This window comes from Salvelinus fontinalis, chromosome 12, assembly GCF_029448725.1.
Source record: "Salvelinus fontinalis isolate EN_2023a chromosome 12, ASM2944872v1, whole genome shotgun sequence".
In the NCBI taxonomy this organism is placed as follows: Eukaryota; Metazoa; Chordata; class Actinopteri; order Salmoniformes; family Salmonidae; genus Salvelinus; species Salvelinus fontinalis.
The window spans coordinates 14,908,843-14,927,898 of NC_074676.1; the positions used below are offsets into that span (position 1 = coordinate 14,908,843).

General features: G+C 47.4%; 1 pseudogene; it reads left to right on the forward strand.

Moving 5' to 3' along the window:
• The window catches only part of LOC129867696 (DNA-directed RNA polymerase III subunit RPC2-like), a 43,239-nt pseudogene that overhangs the window by 15,452 nt on the left and 8,731 nt on the right, over positions 1-19,056 (forward strand).

The following is a 19,056-nucleotide window of genomic DNA, read 5'->3' on the forward strand; positions in this document are numbered from 1 at the left end:
CGCCAAGGCAACGAAGGAGTGGCTTCGTAAGAAGCATCTCAAGGTCCTGGAGTGGCCTAGCCAGTCTCCAGATCTCAACCCCATAGAACATCTTTGGAGGGAGTTGAAAGTCCGTGTTGCCTAGCAACAGCCCCAAAACATCACTGCTCTAGAGGAGATCTGCATGGAGGAATGGGCCAAAATACCAGCAACAGTGTGTGAAAACCTTGTGAAGACTTACAGAAAACGTTTGACCTCTGTCATTGCCAACAAAGGGTATATAACAAAGTATTGAGATAAACTTTTGTTATTGACCAAATACTTATTTTCCACCATAATTTGCAAATAAATTCATTAAAAATCCTACAATGTGATTTCCTGGATTTTTTTTTCTCATTTTGTCTGTCATAGTTGAAGTGTACCTATGATGAAAATTACAGGCCTCTCTCATCTTTTTAAGTGGGAGAACTTGCACAATTGGTGGCTGACTAAATACTTTTTTGCCCCACTGTATGTCTATATTAGCTTGGCACATCTAGCCACTGGGATTTTTGCCCATTCTTCAAAGCAAAACTGCTCCAGCTCCTTCAAGTTGGATGGGTTCTGTAACGGTCGTCTTTCGGTGAGAGAGTGGACCAAGGCGCAGCGGGTGATGAATACATAATGATTTATTTGACAAGACGAACACTGACACGAAATACACTTGAAAATTACAAAATAACAAACGCACGTAGACAGACCTGAACTAACGAACTTACATATACACGAAGAACGCATGAAACAGGAACAGACTACATAAACCGAATGAACGAACGAACGAACAAACAAACCGAAACAGTCCCGTGTGGCGTAACATACACAGACACTGACACAGGAGACAACCACCCACAAACAAACAGTGTGAAAACACCTACCTTAATATGGCTCTCAATCAGAGGAAATGAAAACCACCTGCCTCTAATTGAGAGCCATATCAGGTCACCCTTTAACCAACATAGAAACACATAACATAGACTTCCCACCCAAACTCACGCCCTGACCGTCAAACACATACAACAGAAAACATACAACAGAAAACCGGTCAGGAACGTGACAGGTTCTGCTGGTGTACAGCAATCTTTAAGTCATACCACAGATTCTCAATTGGATTGAGGTCTGAGCTTTGACTAGGCCATTCCAAGACATTTAAATGTTTCCCCTTATACCACTTGAGTGTTGCTTTAGCAGTATGCTTAGGGTCATTGTCCTGCTGGAAGGTGAACCTCCATCCCAGTCTCATATCACTGAAAGACTGAAACAGGTTTCCCTCAAGAATTTCCCTGTATTTAGCGCCATCCATCATTCCTTAAAACCTCTACAGAGTACCTAACCCGGATCCGGGAGCACCCCCCACCCCCCCCACACTGATTAGCATCGCTAGCATAGCGTCACAATTAAATAGTAGCATCTAAATATCATTAAATCACAAGTCCAAGACACCCAATGAAAGACACAGATCTTGTGAATAAAACCACCATTTCAGATTTTTTAAATGTTTTACAGGGAAGACACAATATGTAAATCTATTAGCTAAACACGTTAGCAAAAGACACCATTTTCTTACTCCAACAGTTTCTTACTCCATCAGGTGCTATCACCAATTCGGCTAAACTAAGATATTGATAGCCACTAACCAACAAACAAATTCATAAGATGACAGTCTGATAACATATTTATGGTATAGCATAGTTTTTTTTTTTAAATGTGCATTTTTCAGGTATAAATCACAGTTCTACATTGCAGCTGCAATCTGATATAGTGCTGATGCAGCTAGAACAATTACAGAGACCAACGTTATATAACTAATTACTTGTCTTAAAACATTTCAGAAAAAATACACAGCGTACAGACATTGAAAGCCCAACATCTGGTGAATCCAAACAATATTTCAGATTTTTTAAATGTTTTATAGCGAAAACAAAATGTAGCGCTAAATTAGCATAACCAGGCCAGCCAGAACCAGCTGGACGCGCCCGACCAGTTCACATGCACGACAGATATATGAAATAACATCGTAAATTGGGTCTTACTATTGCTGATCTTTCATCAGAATGTTGATCAAGGTGTCCTTAGTCCTGATGAGTCGTTCAATCCATTCACAATGGCAACTTCCCCTCTTCATTTAGCCTGGGTACTGGTCGACTGGCACGGTCCCTGTCCAAAGTTAAAAAACTCAAAGAACGGAACATGGCAAAACTCCCGAAAAAATTCTAATAATCTGATTAAACTATATTGAAAAAACATACATTACGGTGATATGGTCACATGTATCAAACAAACTTCGAGACGGAGATAGTTTTCATCCGTAACGTCAGCATAACAAAAGACAATGGCACCTCTAAAACGCGCGTTTCAGAAAACCGGAAGTTGTCGGTCACGCTAAAGAAATAGGTCTTATTTCACGTCAGTACAAGATAAACAAAAAATTTCTCCTCTGACAACTTCCTGACACCCAGAGGAAGAAGAATGAAGTGTGTTTCGGGTCATAGGTGGCATGACCATATATAGGCAGAGCGTTGAAGCGAGCATACACATCTTGCAATCTTCTTCTGGCTCAGGGAAAGTGCTGTGAAATGACCTGTGTTTCACTCAGAGACAAAATTGGAACGGTTTTAGAAACCATAGCTTGTTTTCTATCCAATGGTATATGGTTATATGCATATAGTAACAGCAATAATTGAATAAGAGGCAGTTTAATCTGTAGAGGCAATTATGCTAATGCGAAACAGCACCCCCTGTATTCTCAAGAAGTTAAATTCTGACCAGATTCCCAGTCCCTGCCAATGAAAAACATTGATGGTGTTGGTGTTCTCGGGGGGATGAGAGATGTTGGGTTTGCGCCAGACATAGCATTCTCCTTTATGGCCAAAAGGCTCAATTTTAGTCTCATTTGACCAGAGTACCTTCTTCCATATATTTAGGGAGTCTTCCACATTCCTTTTGGCGAACATCAAACGTGTTTGCATATTTTTTTCTTTAATCAATGGCTTTTTTTCTGGCCACTCTTCCATAAAGCCCAGCTCGGTGGAGTGTACAGCTTAAAGTGGTCCTATGGACAGATACTCCAGTCTCCGCTGTGGAGAGCGCCTTCAGGGTTATCTTTGGTCTCTTTGTTGCCTCTCTGATTAATGCCCTCCTTGCCTGGTCTGTGAGTTTTGGTGGGCAACCCTCTCTTGGCAGGTTTGTTGTGCCAAATTCTTTCAATTTTTTAATAATGGATTTAATGGTGCTGCGTGGGATGTTCAAAGTTTCTGGTATTTTTTTATAACCCAACCCTGATCTGTACTTCTCCACAACTTTGTCCCTGACCTGTTTGGAGAGCTCCTTGTTCTTCATGGTGCCGCTTGATTGGTGGTGCCCCTTGTTTTGTGGTGTTGCAGACTCTGGGAACTTTCAGAACAGGTGTATACAGTTGAAGTCGGAAGTTTACATACACCTTAGCCAAATGCATTTAAACTCAGTTTTTCCCAATTACTGACATTTAATCCTAGTAAAAATTCAATGTCTTAGGTCAGTTAGAATTACCCCTTTATTTTAAGAATGTGAAACGTCAGAATAATAGGAAAAAATGATTTATTTCAGCTATTATTTCTTTCATCACATTCCCAGTGGGTCAGAAGTTTACATATACTAATTGAGTGTATTTGGTAGCATTGCCTTTCGGTCAAACGTTTCGGGTAGCCTTCCACAAGCTTCCCACAATAAGTCGGGTGAATTTTGGCCCATTCCTCCTGACAAAGCTGGTGTAACTGAGAGGTTTGTAGGCCTCCTTGCTCGCACATGGTTTTTCAGTTCTGCCCACAAATTCTCTATAGGATTGAGGTCAGGGTTTTGTGATGGCCACTCCAATACCTTGACTTTGTTGTCCTTAAGCTATTTTGCCACAACTTTGGAAGTATGCTTGGGGTCATTGTCCATTTGGAAAACCCATTTGCGACCAAAATTTAACTTCCTGACTGATGTCTTGAGATGTTGCTTCAATATATCCACATCATTTTCTTTCCTCATGATGCCATCTATTTTGTGAAGTGCACCAGTCCCTCCTGCAGCAAAGCACCCCCACAACATGATGCTGCCACCGCTGTGCTTCACGATTGGGATGAAGTTCTTCGGCTTGCAAGCCTCCCCCTTTTTCTTCCAAACATAATGACGGTCATTATGGCCAAACAGTTCTATTTTTGTTTCATGAGACCAGATGACATTTCTCCAAAAAGTACATGGTGGTTTTGGAGCAGTGGCTTCTTCCTTGCTGAGCGGCCTTTCAGGCTATGTCGATATAGGACTCCTTTTACTGTGGATATAGATACTTTTCAACCTGTTTCTTCCAGCATCTTCACAAGGTCCTTTGCTGTTGTTCTGGGATTGATTTGCACTTTTCGCACCAAAGTACGTTCATCTCTAGGAGACAGAACGCGTCTCCTTCCTGAGCGGTATGACGGCTGCGTGGTCCCATGGTGTTTATACTTGCTTACTATTGTTTGTACAGATGAACGTGGTACCTTCAGGCATTTGGAAATTGCTCCCAAGGATGAACAAGACTTGAGGAGGTCTACAAATGTTTTGGCTGATTTCTTTTTATTTTCCCATGATGTCAAGCAAAGAGGCACTGAGTTTGAAGGTAGGCCTTGAAATACATCCACAGGTACATCTCTAATTGACTCAAATTATGTCAATTAGCCTATCAGAAGCTTCTAAAGCCATGACATCCTTTTCTGGAATTTTCCAAGCTGTTTAAAGGCACAGTCAACTTATTGTATGTAAACTTCTGACCCACTGTGTCACGTTCCTGACCTATTTATGTTAGTTGTTACGTGTGTTATGTGAGTCCGTCGTTCAGATCTGTTCTACACCGTTTATTTGTTTTGTTAGTGTATAGTCAAGTTCGTGTTTTTTCGTCTTGTCAATAAATTCATTATGTATTCAAACTCCACTGCGCCTTGGTTCAATCCCTGCTCCTCTTCGGATGAAGAAGAGGAGGACAGCCGTTACAGAATCACCCACCACTCCAGAGCCAAGCAGCGGAGGCAAGGGAAAGCTCGACAGGGCAACAAGGATTTCTGGACTTGGGAGGAAATATTGGACGGGAGAGGTCCATGGGCACAGCAGGGAGAATATCGCCGTCCCAAAGCTGAGCTGGAGGCACGGAGGAGAGCAGAGGCTACCGGAGAGACGAACCGGAGCTATGAGGGAACGCGTCTGGCACGGAAGCCAAAAAAGCCCGTAAGTAACACCCAAAAATTTCTTGGGGGGGGGGCTAGGAGGTAGTGGGCCAAGGGCAGGTAGGAGACCTGCGCCCACTTCCCAGGCTTACCGTGGAGAGCGGGAGTACGGGCAGGCGCCGTGTTACGCAGTAGAGCGCACGGTGTCTCCTGTACGAGTGCATAGCCCAGTGCGGGTTATTCCACCTCCCCGCACTGGGAGGGCTAGATTGGGTATTGAGCCAGGTGTCATGAGGCCGGCTCAACGCGTCTGGTCTCCAGTGCGTCTCCTCGGGCCGGCATACATGGCACCTGCCTTACGCATGGTTTCCCCGGTTCGCCTACATAGGCCGGTGCGGGTTATTCCACCTCCCCGCACTGGTCGGGCAACCGGGAGCATTCAACCAGGTAAGGTTGGGCAGGCTCAATGCTCAAGAGTGCCAGTACGTCTCCACGGTCCGGTATTTCCGGCACCACCTCCCCGCCCCAGCCTAGTACCTACAGTGTCTACACTACGCACTAGGCTACCAGTGCGTATCCTGAGCCCTGTTCCTCCTCCACGCACTCTCCCTGTAGTGCGTGTATCTAGCCCGGTGCCTCCAGTTCCGGCCCCACGCACTAAGCTACCAGTGCGTCTCCAGAGCCCTGTACAAACTGTATCTTCTCCCCCTACTAATCCTGATGTGCTTGTCCTCAGCCCGGCGTCACCAGTGCCGGTACCACGCATCAGTTATAGAGTGGGCTTTGAGAATACAGTGTGCCCTGTCCCTGCTCCCCGCACTAGTAGGAAGGTGCTTATCATTAGCACGGTGCCTCCAGTTCCGGCACCACGCACCAGGTCTACAGTGCACCGTATCCGGCCAGAGCCATCCGTCTCCCCAGCGCCATCTGAGCCATCCGTCTCCCCAGCGCCATCTGAGCCATCCGTCTCCCCAGCGCCATCTGAGCCATCCGTCTCCCCAGCGCCATCTGAGCCATCCGTCTCCCCAGCGCCATCTGAGCCATCCGTCTCCCCAGCGCCGTCTGAGCCATCCGTCTGCCAGGAGCCTGCAAAGCCGCCCGTCTGCCATGAGCCTGCAAAGCCGCCCGTCTGCCATGAGCCTACAGAGCCATCCGCCAGACAGGAGCCGCTAGAGCCGTCAGCTAGACAGGAGCCGCTAGAGCCGTCAGCCAGACAGGAGCCGCTAGAGCCGCCAACCAGACAGGATCTGCCAGAGCCGCCAACCAGACAGGATCTGCCAGAGCCGCCAACCAGACAGGATCTGCCAGAGCCGCCAACCAGACAGGATCTGCCAGAGCCGCCAACCAGACAGGATCTGCCAGAGCCGCCAGCGAGCCATGAGCAGCCAGAGCCGCCAGCGAGCCATGAGCAGCCAGAGCCGTCAGAGAGCCATGAGCAGCCAGAGCCGTCAGAGAGCCATGAGCAGCCAGAGCCGTCAGAGAGCCATGAGCAGCCAGAGCCGTCAGAGCGCCATGAGCAGCCAGAGCCGTCAGCCTGCCATGAGCGTCGAGAGCCGTCAGCCTGCCATGAGCGTCGAGAGCCGTCAGCCTGCCATGAGCATCGAGAGCCGTCAGCCTGCCATGAGCGTCGAGAGCCGTCAGCCTGCCATGAGCGTCGAGAGCCGTCAGCCAGCCATGAGCTGCCCTTCAGCCTGAAACGGCTAGATACCCAGAACTGCCCATCAGTCCAGAGCTGTCTCTCTGTCCGGAGCTGCCTTTCAGTCCGGAGTTGCCCCTCTATCCTGATCTCCCTCTCTATCTTGATCTACCTCTATATTCTTATCTATCCCTCTGTCTTGATTTATCTCTCTGTCCCGGTGCTGTCCTTATTAGTGAGGTTAAGAGGATTTTGTGGTGGTAGAAAGAGGGTGGACATTCTTAGAGGGAGGAAGCTAGGATGGATTATGGTGGGGTGGGGACCTCGCCCGGAGCCTGAGCCACCACCGTGGTTAGATGCCCACCCAGACCCTCCCCTAGACTTTGTGCTGGTGCGTCCGGAGTTCGCACCTTGTGGGGGGGGTAATGTCACGTTCCTGACCTATTTATGTTAGTTGTTACGTGTGTTATGTGAGTCCGTCGTTCAGATCTGTTCTACACCGTTTATTTGTTTTGTTAGTGTATAGTCAAGTTCGTGTTTTTTCGTCTTGTCAATAAATTCATTATGTATTCAAACTCCACTGCGCCTTGGTTCAATCCCTGCTCCTCTTCGGATGAAGAAGAGGAGGACAGCCGTTACACACTGGAATTGTGATACAGTGAATTATAAGTGAAATAATCTGTCTGTAAACAATTGTTGGAAAAATGACTTGTGTCATGCACAAAGTAGATGTCCTAACGACTTGCCAAAACTATAGTTTGTTAACAAGAAATTTGTGGAGTGGTTGAAAAACGAGTTCTAATGACTCCAACCTAAGTGTATGTAAACTTCCGACTTCAACTGTATATACTGAGATCTTGTGACAGATCACGTGACACTTAAATTGCACACAGGTGGACTTTATTTAACAAATTATGTGACTTTTGAAGGTAATTGGTGGCACCAGATCTTATTTAGGGGATTCATAGCAAAGGGGTGAATACATATGCACGCACCACTTTTTAGTTTTTTTATATTTTAGAATTTTTTGAAATAAGTTATTTTTTTCAGTTCACTTCACCAATTTCGACTATTTTGTGTATGTCCATTGTATGAAATCCAAATAAAAATCTATTTAAATAACAAAATAGGAAAAACGCCAACGTGGATGAATACTTTTGCAAGGCACTGTATGTGTGAATATTGAACTGCTGCTCAAACAAGTGCTATTGGTTTTTTGTCCTGGACAACCCTAACCCTAATCCCAGTTCTAGATGGTATTGCCTTGGCCTGTGTATATCAGCTTCTGATCAGTGGTTTTGGCCTGTCGTGTCCTAGACCTGTCCTCTGGTGAAGAACCTGGCCCTGAAGACCCACATCACCACAGACATGGAGGACGGCCCCATCGTCAAGCTGGCCTTCAACCTGGGAATAGAGGACGTCAACCTGCTGTGTGGAGAGGAGCTCCCCTACCCTAGTGTCTTCCTCAATGGTGACACACACACACACACACACACACACACACACACACACACACACACACACACACACACACACACACACACAGTAACGGCTTTTTTCCTGGGGTGAAGAAAGCTGCCTCTGATTGAGAACCATATTAGGCTGAACACAGAAACAGACAAACTATACACACAACATATAATTCCCACCCAGCTCACGTCCTGACCAACACTAAACAAGCAAAACACATAAGAACTCTGGTCAGGACGTTACAGTACCCCCCTCCTGAGGTGCGGACTCCGAACGCACCCCTAAAACTCAAGAGGAGGGTCTGGGTGGGCATCTGTCCGCGGTGGCGGCTCCGGCTCCGGACACCACTCTACCACTGTCTTTGTCCCCCTCCTTAGCGTCCTTTGAGTGGCGACCCTCGCCCCCGACCTTGGTCTAGGAACCTTCATCAAGGCCTCCCCTAGATAGAGGAGATAGCTCAGGACAGAGAGGTAGCCCAGGACAGAGAGGTAGCTCAGGACAGAGAGGTAGCTCAAGACAGAGAGGTAGCTCACGACAGAGAGGTAGCTCACGACAGAGGGGCAACTCCGGACTGAAAAGCAGCTCCGGACAGAGAGGCAGCTCCGGACTGAATGGCAGCTCCGGACTGAGTGGCAGCTCCGGACTGAGTGGCAGCTCCGGACTGAGTGGCAGCTCCGGACTGAGTGGCAGCTCCGGACTGAGTGGCAGCTCATGACTGGAGGGCAGCTCATGACTGGAGGGCAGCTCATGACTGAAGGCCAGCTCATGACTGGAGGGCAGCTCATGACTGGAAGGCAGCCCATGACTGGAGGGCAGCTCATGACTGGAGGGCAGCTCATGACTGGAGGGCAGCTCATGACTGGCTGGCGGCTCTGGCAGCTCATGACTGGCTGGCGGCTCTGGCAGCTCCTGACTGGCTGGCGGCTCTGGCAGCTCCTGACTGGCTGGCGGCTCTGGCAGCTCCTGACTGACTGACGGCTCTAATGGCTCGGGACAGACGGGCGACTCTAATGGCTCGGGACAGACGGGCGGCTCTGACGGCTCGGGACAGACGGGCGGCTCTGACGGCTCGGGACAGACGAGCGGCTCAGATGACGCTGGGCAGACAGATGGCTCAGATGGCGCTGGGCAGACGGCCGACTCTGACCTGCTGAGGTGCACAGTAGGCCTGGTGCGTGGTGCCGGAACTGGTGGTACCGGACTGGAGACACGCACCTCAGGGCGAGTGCGGGGAGAAGGAACAGTGCGTACAGGGCTCTGGAGACGCACAGGAGGCTTGGTGGGTGGTGCCGGAACTAGAGGCACTGGCCTGGAGACACGCATAGGGAGAGTGAGTGGAGGAGGAACAGGGCTCTGGAGACGTACTGGAAGCCTGGTGTGTGGTGTCGGCACTGATGGTACTGGGCTGGGGCGGGAAGGTGGCGCCGGATATACCGGACCGTGCAGGCGTACTGGCTCCCTTGAGCACCGAGCCTGCCCAACCTTACCTGGTTGAATGCTCCCCGTAGCCCGACCAGTGCGGGGAGGTGGAATAACCCGCACTGGGCTGTGTTGGCGAACCGGGGACACCATGCGTAAGGCTGGTGCCATGTATGCCGGCCCGAGGAGACGTACTGGAGGCCAGATACGTTGAGCCGGCTTCATGACACCTGGCTCAATGCCCAATCTAGCCCGGCCAGTGCGGGGAGGTGGAATAACCCGCACCGGGCTATGCACACGTACAGGAGACACCGTGCGCTCTTCCGCATAACACGGTGTCTGCCCGTACTCCCGCTCTCCACGGTAATCACACACCTCAGGGCGAGTACCGTGTATACTATGCCAAACCAACATCTCTTTCTCTTTGCTCTCCTCCAATATCACCAACAACTCATCAAATGTCTCATAATCTCCCATCCTTTCACTTTCCTCCAATCTGTCCAATAACTCCTCCACATTCTCCGACTCGTACCTGAATTTAGCCAACTGCTCCTTATGGTAAGCACGGGGAACTGGCTCAAGTCTCCCACTTGACCCAGCCACACTCCCCGTGTGCCCCCCCAAAAAAGATTTGGGGGGAGCCTCTTGGGCTTCCAGCCACTCTGCCTTGCTAGCACCTGCTGCTGCTGCCGCTGCTTCCCGTAGCCATGTAGCTTGGTCCGAGTTTGGTGGGTGGTTCTGTAACGGCGTTCATCCGGGGGTGAAGGAGAGGACCAAAATGCAGCGCGGCTAGTGTTCAACATGATTTAATAAAGAAGAGACAATAACGTGAACACTATACAAAATACAAAAATAACAAATGTGAAAACCGAGACAGTCCTATCTGGTGCAGAACACAAAGACAGAAGACAACCACCCACAATCCCCAACACAAAACAAGCCACCTATATATGATTCTCAATCAGGGACAACGATTGACAGCTGCCTCTGATTGAGAACCATATTAGGCTGAACACAGAAACAGACAAACTAGACACACAACATAGAATTCCCACCCAGCTCACGTTCTGACCAACACTAAACAAGCAAAACACATAAGAACTCTGGTCAGGACGTTATACACACACACACACACACACACACAACCAGCAGTAGGCTCTCAAGCCAGGATTGTTGCTGGTGGCTTTTCCCTTGTGTTTGATTACTTACAAACTGCTTCTCTTCTTAAGCCTTCCTCTGCTTTTCAATACAATGCTACAAACATGAAGGGAAAGAACATGGAATGTCCAGTTTACAGAAAGCATATGTTGTGCTTCATACAGTGTGTCTGATAAGCTATTAATTTAGTGCTACTAATGTGCCATGAAAAAGTCTGGACTGGGTTCATTAATTAGTGTACATTTTTCAAACCACTGATAACTGTCAAATTATGTTGACTGTCTGCCACCAGGCTTAATTAATTAGTAACAGCGGGTGTCAAAGCGCCACAGAGCGCGCGCAAATCCTCCCATACACACGGAGCCATTTCACTGTGGCTCCTCCATTTCCTCAAGTTCAATATGCACAGAACCCCTGCTGGAGTCTGTGGCTCTGCAAATTGTGTGATAGATACAGTAGCCAGCTGGACGTTTTGTTCTATGCATTATTTCTGTGCACGTTGATCAAACAACCCCTAATAAAGTCACGACAGTAAGAATTGAGAGTAAGGAACTCTGCCTTATAGTCGGCCTCTCTGGGTGTGTCCATCCTGTCCACAGGTAACATCCTGGGTGTGATCCGGGACCACCAAAGGCTGGTGTACACCTTCAGACTGATGCGCAGGGCCGGCTTCATCAACGAGTTTGTATCCATCTCCACCAACCTGACCGACTGTTGTGTCTACATCTCCTTATGTCTCAGCCCGCTTTCTGCACCAAAACGGTTTGATCACTGGTTTTTTATACTAGTTCACTCCTTCATCTCTCGCTAGCACCCACCTTTTTTAAAATGATGCTATTTCTCCTGGCAGACCGTACATCATTGTGAAGGTAGAGCAACCAATGGTCAAGAACAAGCACATCAAGGAGTTGACCCAGGAGTTGACCCAGGTGGGCTCCAGATCATCAGCTCATACAGCAAACGTTATTCAACACTAAGAAACTAGCGTCATCTACCGCCAATGAATTTAGCTCTGATATGAGCAATGAACTCAGCCAAGTGTTCTTTTTTAGAGGGGTAACATGTTAACATTAGTGGTGGAAGTTGTGGATTTTTTAAATGTTTACATGTTGATGATCTTTTTTTTCATTGCTGTCAGAACCTTTGAGGAGCCTGGTGGAATACCTGAATGTGAACGAGGAGAACGACTGTCAGATCGCCCTCTATGAGCACATGATTAATATGTGAGTAAGCCATGGCTCTCTACCATGGCTCTCCACCTTTTCTCTCTACCATGGCTCTCTACCATGGCTCTCTGCCATGGCTCTCTACCATGGCTCTCTGCCATGGCTCTCTGCCATGGCTCTCTGCCATGGCTCTCTGCCATGGCTCTCTACCATGGCTCTCCACCTTTTCTCTCTACCATGGCTCTCTACCATGGCTCTCTACCATGGCTCTCCACCTTTTCTCTCTACCATGGCTCTCTACCATGGCTCTCTGCCATGGCTCTCTACCATGGCTCTCTACCATGGCTCTCTACCATGGCTCTCTACCATGGCTCTCTACCATGGCTCTCTGCCATGGCTCTCTACCATGGCTCTCTACCATGGCTCTCTACCATGGCTCTCCACCTTTTCTCTCTACAATGGCTCTCCACCCTTTCTCTCTACCATGGCTCTCTACCATGGCTCTCTACCATGGCTCTCTACCATGGCTCTCTACCATGGCTCTCCACCTTTTCTCTCTACCAAGGCTCTCTGCCATGGCTCTCTGCCATGGCTCTCTACCATGGCTCTCTGCCATGGCTCTCTACCATGGCTCTCTACCATGGCTCTCTGCCATGGCTCTCTACCATGGCTCTCTACCATGGCTCTCTACCATGGCTCTCCACCTTTTCTCTCTACCATGGCTCTCTACCATGGCTCTCTACCATGGCTCTCTGCCATGGCTCTCTGCCATGGCTCTCCACCTTTTCTCTCTACCAAGGCTCTCTGCCATGGCTCTCTACCATGGCTCTCTGCCATGGCTCTCTACCATGGCTCTCCACCTTTTCTCTCTACCATGGCTCTCTACCATGGCTCTCTGCCATGGCTCTCTACCATGGCTCTCTACCATGGCTCTCTACCATGGCTCTCTACCATGGCTCTCCACCTTTTCTCTCTACCATGGCTCTCTACCATGGCTCTCTACCATGGCTCTCTACCATGGCTCTCTACCTTTTCTCTCTGCCATGGCTCTCTACCATGGCTCTCTACCATGGCTCTCTACTGCTTGAAACGTTAGGCCTCTTTTGACTTGTTGCGTAGGTTTTTTTTGTACCTAATATTCTCTGCTGATGGATATGATTCTTATCAGTCCTAATGCTCTTGTTTACAAGCATTTCGCTACACTCGCATTAACATCTACTAACTGTGTGTATGTGACCAATAAAACTTGATTTGATTTTGTACTACTAGGAGTCTGTGCTGGCCTGATCCCCTACCCCCATCACAACCAGTCCCTCAGGAATACATACCTGTGTGCTATGGGCAAGCAGGCCATGGGTGAGACACCGCTCCAGTCCTCTGCTACTGTCTGTAAAGGGTGGCTGTTTTAAGCTGCACCTTTGAAGATCAGGCAACAGTACTCATCAAACATCCTCCACAGGAGCACTGTGTACCGCTGTGAACACACACACACACACATTTCTTGTCAGACTGCATTTTGTGTGTGTGTGTGTGATGGAGTGTTTGTGTGTGTGTCAGTGTGTGTACGCGCATGGACATCAAACATGGGGTGCTTGCGTAGGCCCTCCTTTGTGCCCTGTGTGTGTGGAGGCCCTTTCCCTGCCAGTCACCCAGAGTGTCATTAGCAATTCATTGTGTCTGCTGGTCGCTGTGCTCAGGGGGTCAGTGTGCTCAGCTGCTAGGGAGAGACCAGAGTTCACACCCAGGAGCTCCCTGGTAACCAAAAGTTCTCCAAAAGACACCACTAACATTCGCAAAGACCTAGTCAACCCCATCCCCCTCCCTGTCTCCATCCACCCCCTCCTCCTCCCTTCCCCCATCTTTACACAAAAACACTGCTAGTGGCACTATATTTGGCCCAATATCCTCTGCCGTGTCTGTTTTGTGTGGCCAGGCCTATACATGTGCAAATGTGGCTCTATGGGCGGGGGCCTATTATCACAGGGCTCTGTTTCTTGTAGCCTGATTGTGAAGTAATAGCATCTGACAAATGTCAAGGCCTCCAGGGAGGGCAGTCATTATGCCATAACTTGCCCTGCCCAGCTCCTCTCCCCTGTCTGTAGCACAGAGCTGGCCCTGTTGGCCCTGGCTCAACCCCAGCCCATGGAGAAGCAAGATTAAAACAACTCAGCCACCCTAGGATACGCTCTGAGACACTGCTTGGTTAAGTGGCTCAAGCATTGACATAGAGAAAAATGTGGTGTTTCTTGGTGAAAATGTGTTCTTATTTTTGCTTTGTCTTTGCTCTGAACTGAATGAGTTTTGAAAGATCTCTCAGACAATTAATTAATCAAATACTTTGGAAAGTTTTAAAGACTTGAATAGGTATGTCCATTCTAATTGTATTTCTATGGTTTCTCCTGTCAGGTACAATTGGCTACAACCAGAGGAACCGTATAGACACTGATGTACAGTTGAAGTCGGAAGTTTACATACACCTTAGCCAAATACATTTAAAACTCCGATTTTCACAATTCCTGACATTTAATCCTAGTAAAAATTCCTTGCTCTCACATGTTTTTTCAGTTATGCCCACAAATTCTCTATAGGATTGAAGTCAGGGCTTTGTGATGGCCACTCCAATACCTTGACTTTGTTGTCCTTAAGCCATTTTGCCACAAAATTGGAAGTATGCTTGGGGTCATTGTCCATTTGGAAGACCCATTTGCGACCAAGCTTTAACTTCCTGACTGATGTCTTGAGATGTTGCTTCAATATATCCACGTCATTTTCCAACCTCATGATGCCATGTATTTTGTGAAGTGCACCAGTCCCTCCTGCAGCAAAGCACGCCCACAACATGAGGCTGCCACCCCCGTGCTTCATGGTTGGGATGGTGTTCTTCGGCTTGCAAGCATCCCCCTTTTTCCTCCATACATAACGATGGTCATTATGGCCAAACAGTTCTATTTTTGTTTCATGAGACCAGAGGACATTTCTCCAAAAAGTGCGATCTTTGTCCCCATGTGCAGTTGCAAACCGTAGTCTGGCTTTTTTATGGCGGTTTTTGAGTAGTGGCTTCTTCCTTGCTGAGCGGCCTTTCAGGTTATGTCGATATAGGACTCGTTTTACTGTGGACATAGATACTTTTGTACCTGTTTTCTCCAGCATCTTCACAAGGTCCTTTGCTGTGTTCCTGGGATTGATTTGCACTTTTCGTACCAAAGTACGTTCACCTCTCGGAGACAGAATGCGTCTCCATTTTGAGCGGTATGACGGCTGCGTTGTCCCATGGTGTTTATCCTTGCTTACTATTGTTTGTACAGATGAACGTGGTACCTTCAGGCGTTTGGAAATTGCTCCCAAGGATGAACCAGACTTGAGGAGGTCTATAATTTTTTTCTGAGGTCTTTGCTGATTTCTTTTGATTTTTCCATGATGTCAAGCAAAGAGGCACTGAGTTTGAAGGTAGGCCTTGAAATACATCCACAGGTGATCCATCAAATGATGTCAATTAGCCTCAGAAGCTTCTAAAGCCATGACATAATTTTCTGGGATTTTTAAAGGCACAGTCAACTTATTGTATGTAAACTTCTGACCCACTGGAATTGTGATACAGTGAATTATAAGTGAAATAATCTGTCTGTAAAGAATTGTTGGAAAGATGACTTGTCATGCACAAAGTAGATGTCCTAACCGACTTGCCAAAACTATAGTTTGTTTGCAAGAAATTTGTGGAGTGGTTGAATAAAGAGTTTTAATGACTCCAACCTAAGTGTATGTGAACTTCCGACTTCAACTGTTTCTGCTGGGTTAACTCCTGAAACCCATGGTCAAGACTAAAACCATAGAGCTGATAGACTTTGAGAAGCTACCTGCAGGACAGAACGCCACAGTGGCTATGATGAGATACAGTGCTAATGACATAGAGGATGCTCTGATCCTCAACAAGGCCTCTCTAGACAGAGGTGAATTACTGATCTACGTTAATGTATGTCTATGAGCTGAGCAGGCAAATTGTATTGTATTCTGCAGGGGTTAAAGTCTCAATTCTGTTTGTACACTTGTTTACATGGATATGCTTCTTAATAAAAACATTTGAAACGAGCCATTACACTTCGTTATTATCATGTGATTTCCTTATTATTATTCTGTTTATTACTTCTACATATTAATCAACAAATGAAGAAGTGACAGGTTGGAGAGGATCTGTCACGTTTGTATAGACACAACATTAACAGTGTCAAAATAAAGATATGCCTACATTGGCTTTGTCTGTTGTCTTTTCTGCATATAATTGATCCTATTTCGACGCAAAAACCATTCAAATAAAGTTTTCCCCCTTTTCCCAAAATATATGCATAAAGTCACAAACCCTGCTGCGGTCATTCGACCGTTCTTCAAAGAGAGGACGCCATAATGAGAGAAATAATGTAGCCTAAACTACAGAAAATTGGCCTTTTACGAGATTAAATCGTGAAAGGAATGTTCGATTCTTATTAAAGAGATGGCGTCCAGATAGGCTACTTTAGGAAGCTTTCTCGATGGACATAATATAGGCCTACTGAGAGAATCAACAAACTCACACACGCACACCCCCATAAAAGCACCTGCCAATCAAAGCCATTAGCGTAAGTCGGACACAAGCAAATATTTCTCCTTTCCTTAAAACGTATGAAAAAACCTTGACCTACCTTAGGCTTTGCGAAAGTAGGCTAAGATAGTGAATTGACAAGGAAAGTATGAAGGGGACAGCTAAGCTATAGGGTGTGATGTGGGGTGGGCATTCTATGTTTTGTGTTACTCTATTTAAATACAGAGTTCACTCTTCTGGTTCACTTTTTAGTGGCAGTCTAATACCACCAGACATACTTATTTGCAATACTGAACTCTGTCCCTCTTCTTCCATTCATTCCTCCCCAGGGTTCGGGAAGGTGCCTGGTCTACAAGAAAGCCAAGTGCACATTGAGGCTCTACACCAATCAGACCTTTGACAAGGTGATGGGTCCCATGCTGGAAGCGGCCACACACAAGCCCATTTGGAGGCACAGTATCCTGGACACTGACAGCATCTGCTGCCCAGGTGAGTAAACCACAAACTCTATTACTAGAACCTCACTGTCACCCATTGTATTGTTACAACCTGTTGGTTACATCCATCTCCCTATAGAAACACGTTGAAGGATGTATTTGTGTTTTATGCAACCTAAAATGTGTATAATATATCTGAGATCTGACATTCATACATAAAGAACTAGCAAATATGGAAATAATGTGAGAGATACGTAAGTAATTGTGTGTGTCCCAGGTGAGAAGGTGGAGAACAAACAGGTGCTGGTGAACACGTCCATGCCCACCGTCACCCAGACACCACTGGAGGGCAGTGCCCAGCCAGGACAGCCCCAGTACAGACACATGCCCATCAGGTGGGTCAGCCAGCCTCCTCCCCTCACCACTCATACACCCCTGCCTGCCCCCACACAGAACTATTATTATAAACTGGGTGGTTCGAGCCCTGAATGCTGATTGGCTGACAGCCGTGGTATATTGGAAATATACCACACCTCCACTGGCCATATTGCTTAAATATAACGTTCGTTCCTCATCTACTATCTCTTCTGACCTTTGAGCAAAATACTTAGTGTCCACTATATGACGTCAAACAACCAAGTCCTTTCAGGTCTCTTTCAGCAATTCAGCCTTGTCAGATCAGGTCAGCTGATGCCTGTGCTTCCCTCTCTTCCCTACAGGGGCTCCACAGACTCCTACATCGAGAAGGTGATTATCTCCTCCAACGCAGACGATGCTTTCCTCATCAAGATCCTGCTGAGACAGACCAAGAGACCAGAGATAGGAGAGTTCAGCAGTCGGCACTGACAGAAAGGTACTGCTGACCCTCCCTTATCTGCCCTCTCAGGGCCATATGATGCTTATGATCGGGAAAGCAACTGATCTGTCGCAGGCCTGAAGTGTCTGTAGTCTGCATGAACTGCAGAGTCTCAGTGCGCCATGTCAACATTTAGTGACGGGAGAATATACAGATGTAATCTAACACAGTGTTGACCAACTGAAATGGTAGATTCCTTTGCAAGACTTTGTGTGTGTGTGAGAGCGTGTGCGCGCATTAGTGTGTGTGCACGTGTGCGTTTGTGTGTGTTGAGTCAGGCCCCAGTGTTGCCAGTAGTTCCAGTGAGGGCCTCTCTCCTTGTCTTTCGAGGGGCTCTGCTTTTCAATTAATTGGCTCTTTGTCCTGCGCCAGACTATGCAAATGTATTACACCCCAGCAGTACACTGCCGCTCCTGGGAAAAGTGTTTACAACCGCCATTGTTTTGCTGCTGCACCTCCCTCTAGAAAAGAGGGCCTGTATGATGTTTTAATCGGAAAGCTAACTGGCGCCATGCATAATTTACTCACTTCATTAAACGGGGTCGCTGCTGGGGCTGGCCGGTCAGTATAGTCATGGGACAATGTCCTCTGTCTCTTACAGGAGTGAGGGGTCACCAAGGGGTTAGGCATAGCAGGAGAGGGGGAATGCTAGAACTGGGGAAGGCCCGGGATGGAGCTACAAGTGAACAACCTGAGAGTAGTGATGTACTGTGGCAATGCTGGAGTGTGTTCTTGTGTTGTTTCATGTTGGTGCACTAAAGAGTTATCTGGATTTTTCCCCCGCTGCCATCCTCACAAGGATTTTGTACGGAGTGACGGACTGTTAATACTGTTGTATATACTGTAGGGGTGGTATAAGTGTTGCAAATGACTTCGTTTTTTGTGAAGCAGGCTATATATTTGTTATATAAGATACAGAGAATCGACTTTCAAAAAACAATTCTGTATTAGTTAAAAAAATGTGTTTAGCTGAGTTTTGGCAAATGTATTCAATTCTACGTTTACCTGGTCATGACTAGTCTCATACGTTATTGTAATCAGAGCAGAATAGGTTTGGGCAGCAGCCTAGTGGTTAGAGCGTTGGGCCAGTATTTCGGTTACTGGCCCAAATCCCCGAGCTGACAAGGTAAAAATCTGTCGTTCTGCCACTGGACAAGGCAGTTA